General features: G+C 37.8%; 1 protein-coding gene across 5 annotated transcripts in view; it reads left to right on the top strand.

Annotated features, from left to right (window-relative positions):
- Pi3K21B (phosphatidylinositol 3-kinase regulatory subunit alpha) overlaps nucleotides 1–19,019 on the top strand; it is a 519,263-nt gene that overhangs the window by 490,423 nt on the left and 9,821 nt on the right. The gene's annotated exons all lie outside the window — the stretch shown is intronic.

The following is a 19,019-nucleotide window of genomic DNA, read 5'->3' as shown; positions in this document are numbered from 1 at the left end:
TTATCAATTATTGTTTTCAAAAAATCATGATATTTGTTTCAAATGGATATAAATTTTAAGCAACACCCACATTTAATAATACTATAATACCAGTTTGTAATATGTTAGCATTAATAGAGGCATATGAAACAAGAAAGCAAGCTTAGCATTAGCATTAGTAGAGGCATATGATGCAAGAAAGCAAGCTTATTCAGCATCAGCCAAAAAAAAAAAAAAAAACACACCACTCCCATTTCACCCCTCCGTTCGTTCGAAATACCTGTCCAGTTGAGCCTTAAATTTGTTTAGGCTATCAACTTCAACAACAAATGATGGAAGTCGGTTCCACCAACCAACCACCCGCTGCCCAAAGGCAAATTTCCGCACACCTATCCGACATCCGTCCTTCCTCAATTTGAATTTATGCCCTCTGAGGTGATTATTCTGAGCAAGAGGAAGAATCCCATTGGCATTGAGCATGCTCAAACCATTCAAAGCCTTATACACCTCTATCAGATCACCTCGCCGGTGCCTAGTCTCCAGACTCTGTAATTTGCAAAACTTAAGCCTTTCTTCATAAGAGCAACCCTTTGTTCCATTCACTAATCTTGTTGCCCTTCTCTGTACCCGTTCCAGCAGCTCTACATCCTTCTTGAAATGAGTCTTCCAGACCTGTATACAGTACTCAAGATGCGGCCTAACCATTGCCTTATACAAGGGAATAATCACCACCTTATCCCTGCTAGAAAAATTCCTGTATATCATTGACAAGACACCATGAGCTACTCTTGCAGCTCGTCTGCACTGCTCAGAGAACTTCATATCTGCCTGCACAATTACCCCCAGGTCCTTTTCATTCTCCACCACTGTCAGTGTAGTACCGCAGAGTTGATACGTTGCTCTGGGGTTACTGTTTCCCATATGTAGTACTTTACATTTGTCAATGTTAAACTTCATTTGCCACCTCTCAGCCCATCTGTTCAACCTTTCCAGATCCTGTTGCAGCAGCATAGCGTCAGTAGTGTCCTTAACAACCCTGCCAACCTTTGTATCATCTGCAAACTTGGACATTAAACTTGACATACCATCGTCAATATCATTCATAAACACCGAAAACAACAACGGACCCAACACTGAACCCCGAGGAACTCCACTAATAACATTAGTCCACGTTGAGCAGTGTCCATTGATTACCACTCTCTGTCTTCTGCCACTCAACCATCCCCTTATCCATAGCAGCAATTTGCCTCCAATGCCACACTGCTCCAATTTGTGTAGCAGTCTTCCATGTGCAACAGTATCAAAAGCCTTTCTAAGATCCAAATATATAATATCAAAGTTATTCCCTACATCCAGTTCTTTTGTGACTACATCATAGTATCCAATCAAATTGGTCAGGCAAGACCTGCCCTTAACAAAACCATGCTGCGTCTGAGCTATAACTGAATTCTTGTCTAGATGATCCTGCAGTGCTTCTTTAACCAGTGCCTCCATTAATTTCCCTAGAACAGAAGTTAAACTAACAGGTCTATAATTACTTGTGTCAGCCTTTGATCCTCCTTTGTGAATTGGGGTTACATTTGCATATCTCCAGTCTATGGATACCTCCCCTGAGTCCAAAGAAGCTCTCATAATTATGGCTAGGGGTTTGCTTACTTCCTTTGCTGCCTCCTTTAATATAACTGGATAGATCCCATCTACCCCAGGTGCCTTTTTTATGTTTATCCTCAACAATCTGTCCTCCACTTTCCTCTCAGTTATTACAAAATCATCTAGCTCACTGCCAATGTCTACTTTACCTACGTCATTCTCCTTCCTGAATAACTCCTCATGCGTGAATGTAGATGCAAAATACTCATTTAGATTGTTAGCCACCTGAGCAGGATCCTCAACTGTTGAACCATCAATATCCAGTGGACCAATCTGATTCATCCCTTTCCTTCTTGAGTTTAAATAGGTAAAGAACTCTTTTCTGTTTTTCTTTGCATCCTTTGCCAAAGATTTTTCGTAGTCTGCCTTTGCCTGCCTAATCTCCTTTGTGACTTGGTTACAGACCAACTTATATCTATCATAGGCTTCCATGTCGCCCATTAATTCGTATGTATTGCATGCATTTTTCTTCTCTGCCACATGTCTCATTAGTTCATCTGACAACCATTTAGGCCTAAACCTTGAACAATATTTCTTAGTTGATATGTAAAGCCTGGTAGCTTCCAAGATTAGTTCCTTGAATGCTTCCCATTTTGAGTTTGCTGTTGGTAACATCATCAGTTGGTCCCACTGTATAGAATTTAAATACTGTCTCAGACCATCATAGTCGCCTTTACGAAAACAAAAACCCTTCCCTTTACCTCTGATGGTAGTTACCTCCTTGAGTAAATCCCACTTCAACACACTGTGATCACTGCCACCTAGTGGTTCATTTATCTGCAGATTCTTAATGCATGAAGAATCACTACTGATAATCAGATCAAGAGTATTGCTCCCTCTTGTTGCCTCACGAACATGCTGATGTAGAAAACAATCATCCAATAAATCCACAAAAGGATGGCTAGTGTGTGAGTGACCAACCCACAAATTCCAGTCAATATCTGGGAAATTAAAATCCCCCATTATAAGACTCTCTGATTTACTGGCTCACTCCATTTCCCTGTACAATATCTTATTATACTCCTCAGAGTCATTAGGCCTATAGCACACTCCTACTCTCAATTTTGATTTCCCTATGCTTATGTCACACCAAACTGACTCGACACTGCCCTGTCCATCGATGTCGACCGGCTTCACTTCCTTGGACTTTATGTGTTTCTTAACTAATAGCATAACCCCTCCTCCCCTCCTGTCCTGTCTATCCTTTCTATACACATTGTATTCCCCAAATTCCAGTTCCGCATTCCTTATATCTGTGTGACACCACGTCTCTGATATCCCAACAATATCTGCCTTTGGTGTTTTGAGCAATACCTCAAATTCATCAAATTTATTTACCAAAACTCCTAGCAATGGTGTACACGCAATTATGCATGCACCTGTTTCTATTCTTAGCTACCCTAACACAACCCATGTGTTTACTTGTACCGCAATGACTCCCAGCAGTCTCGGAGGCGCCTCCGTAGCCAGGTGGGCAGGAGCAGCAGTGCGTAGCACACGCTTCTTGATTAGACCGGGGTTCGAGCCCGTGACTACCAAATACGGAGGATGCGGAAAGGTCAGGGAATGACCACCGCATATCCCCGGAGCAATATGACCTTAGTTGCTAATGCTCCTAAAATCCAAATAACAAACAAACAAACCCAGCAGTCTCTGAAATATCCTGCATCTTGTTTTTCAGGCTTCTGCTCATTTCAATAGAAGCAGTGCAAGAATCACTTCCACCTCTGCCAGTGGCTACTGTTAATCTATTAGTCCTTGTATCCCCCCCAACTATCAGTTTTCCGACCCGCCTAACACTGCCTCGACAGCATCAGCAAAAATTCTTGCACCCTTTCTATTTAAGTGTATCCCATCCCTGTAGAAGCAGTCTCTCCTGTTAACAAGTACAGACCAGGCTGAAAAAAATTCTACCCCTTGAGCCTTGCACAATCCCTCCAGGGCCGAATTGATCGACAAGGCTCTCATCATATACTCCCTCCTATCGTGTCTGGGCAGTATTGCAGACACTTTCAAATTCATCCCTAATTCACGGCTTTTTTTTCAACTGTGACTTGTACTTGCTAAGTAATTCCGCCGGTCTCCTACTCTTAATATCATTAGGGCCAACGTGTACAACTATATCACCTTTTGTGCCCTTAAAAGATGATATCCGCCCTACAACATCATCAACCTTTGCCCCTGGCAGACATACCCTGGTCCTATTCCACCTATCCTTTTTACAAAGCATGTTCCCCGTTTCCCTGACAATCGAGTCACCAACAACTACTAGTTCCTGTGGGACCAGTGCATTCTGCCTAGGGGGCTGCCTCTGTGTTGCATGATGACCAAGTGCAAGCTCTGGCGTTGTTGTGGGCAGCTGAGAGCTTGATGGGCCCCTCAATTTATTTCCTTCGAGGGCATCCACCCTGTCGTTCAAGCTCTCATAAAGGCCCATAACAATGCTGAGTTGTCGCCTGATCTCCTTGCACTCCTTACATCGGGCACACACAAAGACATCCCCCTTGGCAGTATCATGTCCTGTACCCGACTGCTCCGCAAACATCAAGCAAACAGTGCATTTTAAAAGACTGTGATTCAGAGGGCAACTGCCCCCCCTCAGTTCTCCCCTGAGCCACAACACTCCCATTAGCTTGAGCCTTGCTGTTGAGCCTTGAGTTTTGCTTTGCTGCTCTGGTCTGAGTCATGATTCCGATTTAATTCAATAAAATTTCAATTTCAGAACAAAATTAAATCCTTAAGTTATATCCCAAACAGTTATAACGCTATATTTATTTTTTCGGTATCGAGTATTTTCTACGAGTTCCCTTTATACAACTTCCGTATCACGTGTACCACTATAGTTATGTATTAATTATTTGTTACGGTTAAGTCGTTATATATATATATAGAGTTAAAAGTACAGTTTAATTGACAATAAAGTTTATCAAGATTAATAGATTTACTGATTAATTGACAATATTATATTATGCACTATACTACCCTAAGCTTATGCTATCGTGTAAAAATGGCGGGAATTCACGAACGGTACTTCTACGGACTCGTAAGTATTGATTAGCTTCCAAATCTCGCTATCTCAATTTAGAATAAACTAAGGATCCTGACTAGGTCTATAATCTACTTATAGAAGATAATTTGATATAACAATTGGTTAATAAATCGACTAAATTTGGTTAAAAAAAAACCTCTCGTTCAACGGAGCTGCAATTTGTAACACGTGGATTTGATACCGTTACCGATACTATGTAATACCTACAAAATCTCTGTCTAGGTTAAACTTTAAACTAAGTATCGTAACTAGGAATATAAAGCTACTCTAGAAAATAAGTTAATATGCCAATTTAAGCTAATAAATCAGAAAATAAATCAGGAAAAACTTCTCTGTTCCAAGAGCGTCAAAGAGCTTCGTCCGCACTTATATAGCATCAGCAAAAAAAAAAAAAAAAAAAAAACCTTCCCATTTCACACATCCATTCCCTCCAAAGGTTTGTCTAGTTCAAACTTGAATTTATTTAAGCTGTCAACTTCCACAACGACAGGTGGAAGTTTGTTCCAGCAATCAACCAATCGCTGGCTAAAGTTAATTTCCACATATCTCTTCTACAACTGTCTTTCTCAATTTGAGTTTATGACCCCTCAGGTACGGAATCTGAGCAAGAGGAAGAATCCCATCAGCATTGAGCTTGCTTAAACCATTCAAGGCCTTATACACCTCAATCAGATCATCTTGCAGGTGTCTAGTCTCCAGATGCTGCAATTTGCAGAACTTAAGCCTATCTTGGTAACAGCAACCCTTTGTTCCACTCACTAATCTCATTGCCCTTCTCTGTACCCATTCTAGTAACTCAACATCTTTCCTAAAATTAGTCCTCCAGATCTGTATGCAGTAGTCAAGATGTGGGCTAACTTGCCTTATACAAGAGGATAATCACCTCCTTATCACTGCTAGCAAAATTCCTATATATCATTGACAAGACCCCATGAGCTACTCTTGCAGCCTGTCTGCACTGTTCAGAAAACTTCATATCTGACTGCACAATTATCCCCACATCTTTTTCATTCTCCACTACCCTGAGTAGTACCACACAGTTGCTATGTTACTCTGAGGTTACTGCTACCGATAAGCAGTACTTTGCATTTGTCAATGTTAAACTTCAGTTGCCACCCCTCAAGGTAGCACTGAAAGAGGTAGCCAATCCGCTCAACTTTTCTAGATTCTATTGCAGTAGTATACCATCCTTACTGTTATTAACAACCCTACCAACCATCGTATCAGCTGCAAACTTGGACATCATTGATAAATATAAAAAAACAACAATGGGCCCAACCCTTGGGGAACTTCACTAATAACATTACTCCATTACTATTGGAATGAGCAGCAGCCTGGAAAACAAGGTGCAGGGCATTTCAGAGACTGCTGGGAGTCATTGCGGAACAAGTAAATACATGGACTGTGTTAGGATACCTAAGAATAGGAACAGGTGCATGTATACTTGCGTGTACACCAATGCTAGGAGTTTGGTGAATAAATTTGAGGTGTTGGTCAAAACATCAAAGGCAGATATTGTTGGGATATCAGAGACGTGGTGCCACACAGATATAAGGAATGCAGAACTGGAATTTGAGGAGTACAATGTGTACTGGAAGGATAGACAGGATAGGAAGGGAGGAGGGGGTTATGTTGCTAGTTAAGAAACACATAAAATCCAAGGAAGTGAAGCCAGTCGACATCGCTGGACAGTGCAGTGTCAAGTTAGTTTGGTGTGACATAAGTATTGGGAGATCAAAATTGAGAGTAGGAATGTGCTATAGGCCTAATGACCCTGATGAGTATAATAAGAAACTGTACAGGAAAATAGAGTGGGCCAGTAAATCAGATTGTCTTATAATGGGGGATTTTAATTTCCCAGATATTGACTGGAATTGTGGGTTGGTCACTCACACACACTTGTAAGGCTTTTATTGATTTATTCAATGATTGTTTTCTACAGCAGCCTGTTCGGGAGGCAACTAGAGGGAGTAATACTCTTGATCTGATTATCAGTAGTGATTCTTCATACATTAAAAATCTGCAGATAAGGGAACCACTGGGTGGCAGTGATCACAGTATGCTGAAGTGGGATTTACTCAAAGAGGTAACTACCATTAGGGGTAAAGGGAATGGTTTCTGCTTTCGTAAAGGTGACTTTGGTGGTCTGAGACAGTACAGCTAGGTCGCGATTAGTGCAACTAATGAATCCCATGAAGTAGTCGCATTATTCAAATTCGCTCTATTCGAAGTTATAATTGTGTTAAATATGGTAATTGGTTCCAGCTCGATGGAAATAGGTAATGAAAAATTTTAAACATAAGTTTTTATATTTTTATTAACGAATTATTACAGTAAAGGATAAAAAGAATATACTTATAATTTAAATTTATTATTAACAAAGTCGCATAGTACTGTAATTATAGAAAGCAAAATAAAAACAAAAAAAATTCTAAATATCATTCCTAAAGGTAAGCTTACACTGACGAAAACATCTTTACTGTCTTTAGAAATATTTTAGCAGCGTAGACTTAACTGTTTTCTCCTTCTTTAAATCTTTGTACATATGCTGGTAGATGCAGAGTGCTTTATCCACATCTCGGCGAATTTGCATGCTTCGATCGAGGTGAGGGTCAGCATCCATAATTTTTTTGCTTCACAACTTCCACAGCTCAAAAGATATCTTCAGATTCCTTGAGAATGAACTCCTTCACTTTCACATTACCTCGTTCTTTGGCATCATTGTCGTCTTCTTCAAATGCTCTTTGTTGATCTGAAAGTAGGAGATCATTATCAGTCAATTATTCCGAGTGTGAATTGAGCAGTTCCTGAACATCGCCATTTTCTAGTTCATCAAATCCAAGTTCTCTTCCAATATTTGTTATTTCTTCTATAACAGTTTCTTCGAAACCACTACTATTTAAACAATGAGGCAAAATGCACTTCCACTCCACACAAGTTGTTTGCAGTTATTTGTTGCCAAGCATGCTGAATATTTTCTATTGCATGTCTGATGTTATAATTTTTCCAGAACACTTAAAGAAATTGCATCGTCTCCTGTAGTTTTAGCAATTGTCTGTTCAAATGTTTTTCTTATATAGTAGGCCTTAAATGTTGCGATGGTCCCTTGATCCATGGGCTGCAACAAAGATGTGTTTGGTGGTAAAAAAATGATTTTAACATTTTCATATAATGAACCGAGTGTAGTTGGATGACCTGAGCATTATCCAAAATTAGTAGAACTTTAAATGCGATGTTGCTTTCCTTGCAATATTTTTCAACAGCTGGGCAAAAATAGCTTGAAAACCAGTCAGTGAACACAGCTTGGGTCACCCATGCCTTCTTATTTGATCGCCAAATAACTGGAAGTGATCTATAGTTGTAGCCTTTTAGAGCACGAGGATTTGGAGACTGATAAACAAACATCGGTTTAATCGCCTTGAGCGTTGTCTCCCAATAAAAGTGTTAGGCAATTTTTAGACACTTTAAATCCAGGTTGAGTTTTTTCTTTCTTATAAATGTAAGTTCTGGAAGGCATCCTTTTTCAGAATAAACTGGTTTCATCCACATTAAATATTTCTTGATCAGTTTATCCACCATCTTCGATTATTTTTTTTAAAACATCAGGATATTTAGATGCTGCATCCTCATCTGCACTGGCCATCTCACCAGTAATTTTAACAATATGCAGCTGAACTCTATTTTTAAATCGATCAAACCAACCAGCACTTGCACTAAACGTTTCTTCTACTTCATTATTTTTTCTTTCACTCTCTTAAACAAATTTTTAATTGCAATCCTCAATCCATACAGTTAAAAGACACTCCATTTCTATCATAGTAATACTTCTATTCCTTGTAGATGTTTGCAAACCACAAAAGGCTGATGCAACTTTACATTTTTCTTTTATTTACCCTGCGTGTTTTATTATATTCCGTACCGGAAATTCAGGCATTCCGACATCTCGTCCTATTTTAGAGTTGCTATGACCGCGTTCATGTCATTCAATCACATCAATTTTTTGCTCTAATCCAATAACGAGCCTCTTCTTTTTTGCACTCATGGTGTTTTTATCTGAAGGAATCTTCCTTTTGTCCATTTTGTTATGGGCACTCCTTAAAACGATTAACACAAATCACTAACGGATATTACGACAGGCAGTAGCGCATGCACACACAAAGATAAACAAGTGTAGCAGCGTCTAATATGAGGCTAGCTGTGCTAGGCTCACATTAACTGAATTTTGGTTCACATTAAACGCCACCTGGTATCATTATACAATTCGTGCTAAATCGAATATCGCATTAATCGCGACCTAGCTGAATTTAAATACTATTCATTGGGACCAACTGATGATGTTACCAACAGCAAATTCAAAATGGGAAGCATTTACAGAATTAATCTTGGAAGTTAGTAGGCTTTTCGTACCAACTAAGAAATATTGTTCAAGGTTTAGGCCTAAATGGATGTCAGATGAATTAATGAGACGTGTGGGAGAGAAGAAAAATACATATAAATTAACAGGTGACATGGAAGCCTATGATAGATATAAGCTTGTCTGTAACCAAGTCACAAAGGAGGTTAGGCAAGCAAAGGCAGATTACGAGAAATCTTTGGCAAAGGATGCAAAGAAAAACAGCAAAGAGTTCTTTACTTATGTAAACTCTAGAACAAAGGGGATGAATCAGATTGGTCTACTTGATATCGATAGTTCAACTGTTGCTGATCCTACTCAGGTATCTAACAAACTAAATAAGTATTTTGCATCTACATTCACACATGAGGAGTTATTCAGGGAGGGGAATGCCAGAGATGAATTAAACTCTGGGTGAGCTAGATGATTTTGTAATAATTGAGAGCAAAGTGGAGGAGAAATTGTTGAAGATAAACATAAGAAAGGCACCTGGGGTGGATGGGATCTATGCAGTTATATTAAAGGAGGCAGCAAGGGAAGTAAACAAACCCTTAGCCGTAATTACGAGAGCTTCCTTGGACTCAGGAGAGGTACCCATGGACTGGAGATGTGAAAATGTGACCCCAATTCAGAAAAGAGGATTGAAGGGTGACACAAGTAATTACAGACCTATTAGTTTAACTTCTGTTCCAGGGAAATTAGTGGAGGCACTGATTAAAGAAGCACTGCGGGATCATCTGGACAAGACTTCAGTTATAGTTTGGACACAACGTGTTTATTAAGGTAAGTCTTATCTGATCATTTTGATTGGATTCTATAAAATGGCCACAATGGAACTGGATGGAAAGAATAATTTTAATATCGTATACTTGGATCTTAGAAAGGCCTTTGATACTGTTGCACATGGAAGACTGCTGCACAAATTGGAGCAGTGTGGCATTGAAGGCAAATTGGTGCTATGGATAAAGGGATGGTTGAGTGGGAGACAACAGAGAGTGGTAATCAATGGACACTACTCTTCGTGCACTAATGTTATTAGTGAAGTCCCCCCAAGGTTCAGTGTTGTATCCCTGGTTGTTTTCTGTATTTATTAATAATATTGATGATGGTATATCAGGCTTAATGTCTAAGTTTACAGACAATACGAAGGTCAGCAGGGTTGTTAATGACACTAATGACAGTACGCTGCTGTAACAGGATCTCGAAAAGTTGAGCAGATGGGCTGAGAGGTGGCAACTGAAGTTTAACATATGGGAAGCAGTAATCCCCAGAGTAACGTATGAAAAGGTAGAGATTATGACAGTGGTAGAGAATGAAAGGATCTGGGTTTAATTGTGCAGGCAGATATGAAGTTTTCTGAGCAGTGCAGATGGTCTGCGAGAGTACTCATGGTGTCTTGTCAAGGATATACAGGTATTTTTCTAGAAGGGATAAGGAGGTGATTATCACCTTGTATAAAGCAATGGTCAGCCTTATTTTAAAAAGGATGTATAGTTGCTGGAATGAGTACAGAGAAGGGAAACAAGTTAGTGAATGGAACAAAGGGTTGCTCTTACAAAGAAAGGTTTAAGTTTTGCAAATTACAGTGTCTGGAGACTAGGCACCTGCGACATGATCTAATTGAGGTGTATAAAGCTTTGAATAGTTTGTGCATGCTCAGTGCTGATGGGATTCTTCCTCTTGCTCAGAATAATCGCCTGAGAGGGCATAAATTCAAATTAAGGACAGACAGTTGTAGGATAGATGTGCAGAAGTTTGCCTTTAGCCAGCGAGTGGTTGATTGGTGGAACAAACTTTCATCTGTCATTGTGGAAGTTGATAGCTTAAATAGACTCAAGGCAGAACTAGACAAATATTTAGAGCGAGTTGTTGTTGTTATTTTTTAATTTATCGCGAAGCTTCCTAACCTGAAGCTTCCTAAAAATACCTTTCCCAGTTAGGAAGCTTCGCGATAAATTAAAAAATTATCTACATCCGAACGATCGGTCTGTATTGAAGACCTCCATAGATTTGCGATGTGAAGCACCTAGGCCTCAGAAATAAAAAAACAGACACGTTAATGCGAATTCTAACACATTGTCGCGGGCTTGCGACCAAGTTCATACGAATTGGGTGACAACTCTCCCCCCCCCCCCAAACACACAACATACCAACACAGAATATGTCAGCTAGTTCACGAACACCCCCTCACCCAGTATTCAATGAACCGACATATCAACAGGTTACTAATCTTTCCTCGTGTACACTATCGCAGGACCAGATTTCACTTTTATCCAAAGGACTAAATTATAATTTACCACCTCTAAAACTACCTAAAAAACAATGCGCAATTGATATTGAATTTGGACTTCGTAATATTCCACAAAAAGATGTATTTATTCAACAAGTTAACCAAGTAGTGACTAACATAAAAGAAACGCGACTTCCTAAATTGAATACACATGACAGTTCAGCTTTACGAGAACTTCGGGGAAATAAGGACATTATTATACAGAGGGCAGATAAAGGAGGTACAATGGTAATACTAGATAAACATGATTATATTAATAAATTAGATTCAGTTGTGTCAGATACCTCCACTTATCGTGAAGTAGACCCGGCAATGTTTACCAATTTGGTCAATACAATTAACCACGTATTGAAAAAATGACTACATTACTACGGTTCAGTTAAAGGAATTGAAGTCCAGAACATACAATATTCCTGCACTTTTCGGTCAGGTAAAATTACACAAGACTGGATTTCCTGTTCGACCAATTGTTTCCTACAGGAACTTGGCATTTTCATCCTTAGCCACACATGTATATAACATTATAAAACCCTTCAGACAGGTAATACCATTTTGGGATTAAGAACTATGATACATTATTTAATAATCTTAAAGACTGTAGACTCGGCGACAATGACAATTTATTCTCACTAGATGTTACCTCGTTATATACGAATGTAAATGTTGAATACACATTAGATATTATTTGGGATATGTGAAATAAAAACTCGACACCGATTAATTATACGAAGCTACCTATTAAGGAAATTTTTCACTTAATTAAACGGTTAGTTGAGGCCAACTACATCACCTTTCGAGACAAGGTGTACAAACAAATTTTTGGATTACAAATGGGTTTGAGCCTGATATTACTACTTAATGTCAGAGATATATCTCTCAACGATTGAGCATATAAATTTGACACCTTTTCGACCCCGTATGACATACTGTGGGAGGTATTTAGACGATGTTCTAGTTATTACCGATAGTAATACTATCCAAGACATTTTACATTCGTTTAATAATATTCATTCTAGACTCAAATTTACATTGGAAAGGGAGGATACGGATACAAAGTCATTAAACTTTCTAAATTACACGCTTACACGGGACTCGAATAAAATACAATTTAGCATCTATCAAATACCTACAAACACCGGTATGCTTCTACATTATAATAGCTATCACCCGTTCACCTACAAAAGATCGATTATCTTTAATCAATTTCTAAATGCCTATAAATATTCAACGACGGAATCTGCTTTAGACTCAGAAATACAAATATTAACTAACAGATTCTTAAACAGGGGTTATTCCATTACCACAATAAACCGAATTAGGGTACAGGCTAAGGATTGGATACAAAATACTACACCAATCAACAATAGTAATATCAAAAAATCCTTTATTTCTGTCCCATATGCTGAACAGTGGCACAAACAGCTTAACAGATTCTTTAAAGATACCGAATTTAAAATTGTAGCTAGGCCAATACGGAAGTTACACACTATACTGAACAATCGCTCGGTTCTTTCCACGTTCGCAACACAAATTAATGATCTGGTATACAACATTTCTTGCGGTGATTGCGACTCGTCTTACCAAGGTTCGACGCAATTCTCTCTTAATATTCGTGTAAATCAACATGAAGCCTCAGTTCGTGCTTCTCATTCAGCAGTGTCAGAATTAGCCTTTCATGCCATTAACGAAAAACACTTTTTTATTTAACGAGGCCAAAATACTTAACGTTCAACATAATTATACGTGACTATTAATTGCAGAAACCGTTGAAATTAAATTACACGAGAATTCTGTTAATGTTTGGCGGCCATATTTGATCTCTGATGCGTGGACCTTTACGCGCATGCGCGAAGACAAATAATCACTATTTAAGTTTCAGGTTTAACCCGATTCGGTAATTTTCATTCCTGTGATCACGACATTCGGTCGAAAAGCGTTGTCAGCTTCAGGAAGGAAAATCGTTTTGAATATTTTCGTTAGATTCTTTTAATTGTGTTAATTTGATTTTTAATTGTTTTAAATTGATTTTATTTAATTATTTATGTTTTACTCTAATGTACCGGTAAGTTGGCGTTTTTTTCGTTTTTTTTTCCGTTTTATTTTTGGAGGGTATCATACGGAAGTGTTCTATGTACTATATTGAGGTATACTCCTCTTATTATTTTACTAATTGCATCCTTTATTAAACATTTCTCATAATCTGCCTTTGCTTGCCTAACGTCCTTTAGCCGACCGGGCTAGCCGAGTGGGTAAAGTACCTGCCCGGCAACCCAAAGGTCGCGGGTTCGATTCCCGCCTCGGGCTTGGATCAAAGTACTGCAAAAACCTTGGGAGGTGCAATATGGCCACAGAAGCCGATGCGCCAATAACTACCAAATCAAAAAAAAAAAAAAAAAAAAAAAACTAACGTCCTTTGTGATTTTATTACAGACTATTTTAGTAAATTAATAAGAGGAGTTTACCTCAATATAGTACGTAGAACACTTCCGTATGATACCCTCCAGAAATTAAAACGGAAAAAACGAAAAAATCGACAACTTACCGGTACATTAAAGTAAAATATAAATAATTAAATAATCAATTTAACACAATTCAAAATCAATTTAAAACAATTAAAATTCAAATTAATGCAATTAAAAGAATCTAACAAAAATATTCAAAACGATTTTGAATATTATCTCAATATAAAATATATTTTCAATATATTTTATATTGAGGTAAACTCCTCTTATTAATTTACTAATATTATTATCAACGTAGAACATATTGAGTATTCCAGCTCTGATTCATACTACAGACTATTTTATATCTACCATAGGCATCTGTGTCTCCTGATAAATTATATGCAACCCATGCAGTTATATTTTCTGCCACAAGTCTCATCAGTTCATCTGACATCCATTTAGGCCTTGAACAGTGTTTCTTGTACCTTGAACAGTATTTCTTAGTTGGTATGAAAAGCCTAGTATCTTAAAAGATTAATTCCTTGAATGCTTCCCATTTAGAATTTGCTGTTGGTAACATCATCAGTTGGTTCCACTGTATAGAATTTAAAACTGTTTGAGACCACTGTATAGATTGTAGTTACAATCTGGAAAGATGTATCAACCCCTGATGGTATTTAAATCTTTGGGTAAATGACACATTATTACAATGTGATTACTTCCACTTATTGGTTCCTTTTTTCGCAGATTCTTATTCCATGAATAATCGCTGCTGATAATCAGATCAAGACTATTACTCCCTTTGGTTGCCTCTAACATGCTAGTGTGTGAGTGACCAACTCACAATTTCCAGTTTATATATCTGGAAGTTCAAATCCCCCATTATAAGACAATCTGATTTACTAGCTCACTCTCTTTCTCTCTGCAGCTGTTCGTTGTACTCATCAGAGTCATTAGGCCTATAACACACTCCTACTCTCAACTTTGCTTTCCCATTTCTTATGTCACACCAAGCTGACTCAGCACTGCACTATCCACCCATGTCAACTGTATGCATTTCCTTAGATTTTGTGTTTCTTAAATAACACGACTCCTCCTGCCTTTCTATCCTTTCTATACCCATTGTACTCCCCAAATTCTAATTCTGCATTCCTTATTTCTGTGTGACACCACTCTGATATCCCAGCGATATCTGCCATTGATGTCTTCACCAGGCCCTCAAATTCATCAATTTATTTACATTGCATTGCATTGATGCAATGCAATGCACCAATGGCATTAGTGTACATGCAAGTATACATGCATCTATTCTTACTCTTAGTTACCCTAACACAACCCATATATTTACTTGTTCCATGATAACTTTCAGCAATCCTTGAAATCCCCAGCACCTCGCTTTCCAGGTTGCTGCTCATTCTAATAGAAGCAGTTCAAGAATCACTTTCACCTCTGCCTATGGCTGCTGTTAATCTAGTAGTCTGTGATTTCCCCCCCCCTCAAATGAGCAGTTTTCCGACAGACCTAACACTGCTAATCAGCAAATATTCTTGCACCATTTCTATTTAAGTGTGCCCCATCCCTGTAGAAACAATCTCTCCTGTTAACAAACACAGACTGACCTGAGAAAAATTCTACCCCACAAGCCTTGCACAATCTCTCCAGGGCCTGACTGACAAGGCTCTCATCATATATTGCCTCCTATTGTGTCTGGACAGAATTGCAGGCACTTTCAAATTTATCCCTAACGCGCGACTTTTTTTCAACTTTGACCTGTACTTGTTAAGTAAATCTGCAGATCTCCTACACTTAATGTCATTAGTGCCAACGTGTACAACAGTACAACTTTTGTCCCTGGCAGACATACCCTGGTCCTATTCCACCTATCCTTTTTGCACAATATATTTCCCGAGTCACTGACAGCAACTAGCTCCTGTGGGACCAATGCATTCTGCTCTTTAGGTTGCCACTGCATTGCCTTATGCACAAGAGTGAGCTCTGTCATTGAGTTGCGCAGCTGAGAGTTTGATCCCCCCCCCCCCATTTTAATTCTTTTGAGGGATTCTACCCTACTCTTAAAACTCTCATAGACGGCCATCAGAACACTGAGTTGGTGCCTAATTTCATGACATTCTCTGCACTTAGCACACACACACAAAGACATCCTCCTTGATCATGCCCTATTCCAGAAAGATCCACAAGCATTTCACAAGTTGCACATATTTTTAGGCTGTGATGCATTGGAGAATTGCCCCCTTCGGTTCTCCTCTGAGCCACAGCACTCCTGGTACTTTGTGCACATTGCTTTGCTGCTTTAGTCTGGGGCATGATTACCATTTAAATATGATGTAATTAATTAACAATGAAAATTAATAAGGTCAAATTTAATTGATTGACTATACAATACTATACTAAGCTAATGCAGTGATATGTATTCCGCTATATAGTTTTCCGTTATACCTTAGCTATCAAGTTCGAGATATATGCTATCAAGTTATGCTATACCGTAACGATCACACTCTTAAATTAGATATATGCCCAAAATGTGATTAAAACCTTCAAAATACTTATTTATTACAATTGAAATCCTATGTTTTTTCTGAGGTGCTGGTTACATGCTATGATATTCCCGCCAAAAAACCAATACGACAGTGGTATGAGTAGAGAGTAGTAACTTACAAAATCACTAGCTAAATTTAAAAAATAAGCTAACGAATGCTACTAAGTGTATTTAATCTATTTGTAAAACACTAATTAATACATTAATTAATCAAAAATACGATAAAATTTTTAAGAAAACTTATCTGTTTGCAGGCGCTCCTGAATTCTATGTCTTCACACCTATAGTCTCATTCCCAGATATCAACATATATCCCAGATATATGTTGCTCCAGAGAACATCTGTTCTTATCACATTGTTAATTTATGTTCCACACTTCATATTTTATTGTCAACATTATTATTATACAGTCCAGTGATAAATAAAGTTTCTCTATTAATTAGTATTGCTTATAAAGTTGAAATTTTACAAGGATTTACATCAAGGGTTCTCAATCATTTGCATTTTTGTACCATCAAATCAAAAATACAAAATCTTGAATACTACTGGAGTAGAGATCTCAAAAAAAAAATTAACTCAAAAAAATTAACTCATTTATTTTACTCATAATGTAATTAAAACTTTAATGTGATGAGTTTTTCATAGACTATAACTTATCTGGAGTAATCTTTGTTAATTTTAGATATGTCAGTTTCGGGTTTCATTTTCATTCTGTATTATTTGTTTTTAAGTATAGAATATTTTAATTGGCACACAGTCCTCTAAAATACCTCTGAATGAATTCATCTATTACTTGGTTTTGCTTGTACCTTCAGATTTCTTCTGAATTGAAATATTCTTATGTTTGTCTGCTTTTGGCTTTCTTTTTTAGGTCCATGTCTGTTTATTCCTATGTGAATATTTTTAGAATTGATGCTTCAGATGTGTTCATCTTTTCTATGTCCATCTGTGTGGCTCTTGGAGCTCATAGGTTGGTCTTTGTTATGATGCTGATTTGTGGATGTTTGTTCCAAGGGAATCAAAATTAGAGTATCCACCAATTTCTCCTAGTTTTATTATTTCAATCCACTTAGATTGTGCTGAATGTAACTCATTTGGCAGTATGGAAATTTCAGTTTAAATTTCAACTGATTTCTATTTAATTACTGCTTGTTAGATTGTGATGGTTGTATTATTCTCTATGCATCTTGGTATGGCATATTGCATTTGTTTTGTATTTCTGAATTAGTTTTCCTTTCTCCAATTTTTTGCATGTTCTTGAGCGAGCTGAGTGTTTGCATTTCATTTCAAGGTGCTAGTAGACTGTGATATTTAGAACCATATTTTTCACAGATGTATGTGTTTCTGCATGCCATATGTGAATGCATTGCAATTGATTTGGTATATATGTACTGTCTTACTTGACAGCTCATCTATCCTGTTTTGACTGCTATTGTAGGTTTCAGTGCATTAAAGGTTTCTTGTTGGTAATATATTTCCATCTCTTCAGATATTTAATTCTCTTCACTCCTATAACTACTTGATTTTTCAGTTCTTTTGTTATCTCTTTCTCAAGCATGTTCAAGAGGTCCCACTCAGAGGAGGTAGAGTAGAGAAATGAGAAAATCTTCTGGAGGAGTTTAAAGTATTGTAGGGTGTTACAATTACTGCTGTTCCTCAAAAAAGGATTGTTAACAACATCTTTGAGTGTTTGGTGTTAGCCGTTTCCATTAGTATATCCCCACGTCTAAGGCATCAAACTGACTTTGAGAGGTCATACTAAGCCTTCTAAATTTTTATTTATTTATTTTATTTATTTATTTTTTTTGGATCACAAATGAAGACATTCGTCCTAGTGTGTTGTCTCCTGTTGCATTGTAACAAGGTATATCAGCATTTTTGGAAGGTCCATATCTATCTCTTGTTGTTTTGCCTTAGTGTTCTCTGAATTATCTGCATGCTGGTTACATGAGGCTGTTTCTCTTGAAGCCCTATAGGATTAGTGATTTTATTACTTTGGTTTACTCTTTCGACTCTGGGAGTGTTACTTCTCCCAGATTTCTAGCTCTACCACATGGAGGCATCAGCATTGCCACTTAAGTGACCAAGTGGCTATTTTCTTTCTGTGCCTTTATTTACTATTTGTAAAGATCATTTTAGTAAAGGAAAAGATAATTAAAGATCAAAACTGGTATATATACTGTAAAGCTCTATGAATCACTGGGAATCTGTCACTAATAAATTGCCTAGCAGCTGGGGCCTCTCAACAAATAGTATGCAACAGCTATGAATGACTCTTTCGGTAGAACAGGCATTTCAGTAAGAATCGTGATTAGCTCTCCTAGCAGCTTGTCTGCACTGCTAATAAAACTTTATATCAGACTGCACAAATATCCCCAGATCCTTTTCATTTTCAACTACCGAGTGTAGGGCCACACAGTTGGTATATTAATGTGGGATTACTGATACCCACACACAGTACCTTGCATTTACCAATGCTAAACTTCAATTGCCATTTCTCAGCCTATATGCCAAACTTCTAGATCTTGTAGCCACAGCATACTTTTGTATCATCTACAAATTTAGACATTAAGGTTGGTATTCTCAGTATCTACCCATTCCCATGAGTTTTCTGGACCAACTGGGTGTTATCAAGTTATATTCAGTACCTTATCCAA

The sequence above is a fragment of the Mastigoproctus giganteus genome, chromosome 4 (genome assembly GCF_048544385.1).
Source record: "Mastigoproctus giganteus isolate SK-2022 chromosome 4, ASM4854438v1, whole genome shotgun sequence".
NCBI lineage: Eukaryota > Metazoa > Arthropoda > Arachnida > Uropygi > Thelyphonidae > Mastigoproctus > Mastigoproctus giganteus.
Note: the sequence above shows the minus strand (reverse complement) of the source record. Positions and strands in the feature narration are given on the sequence as shown.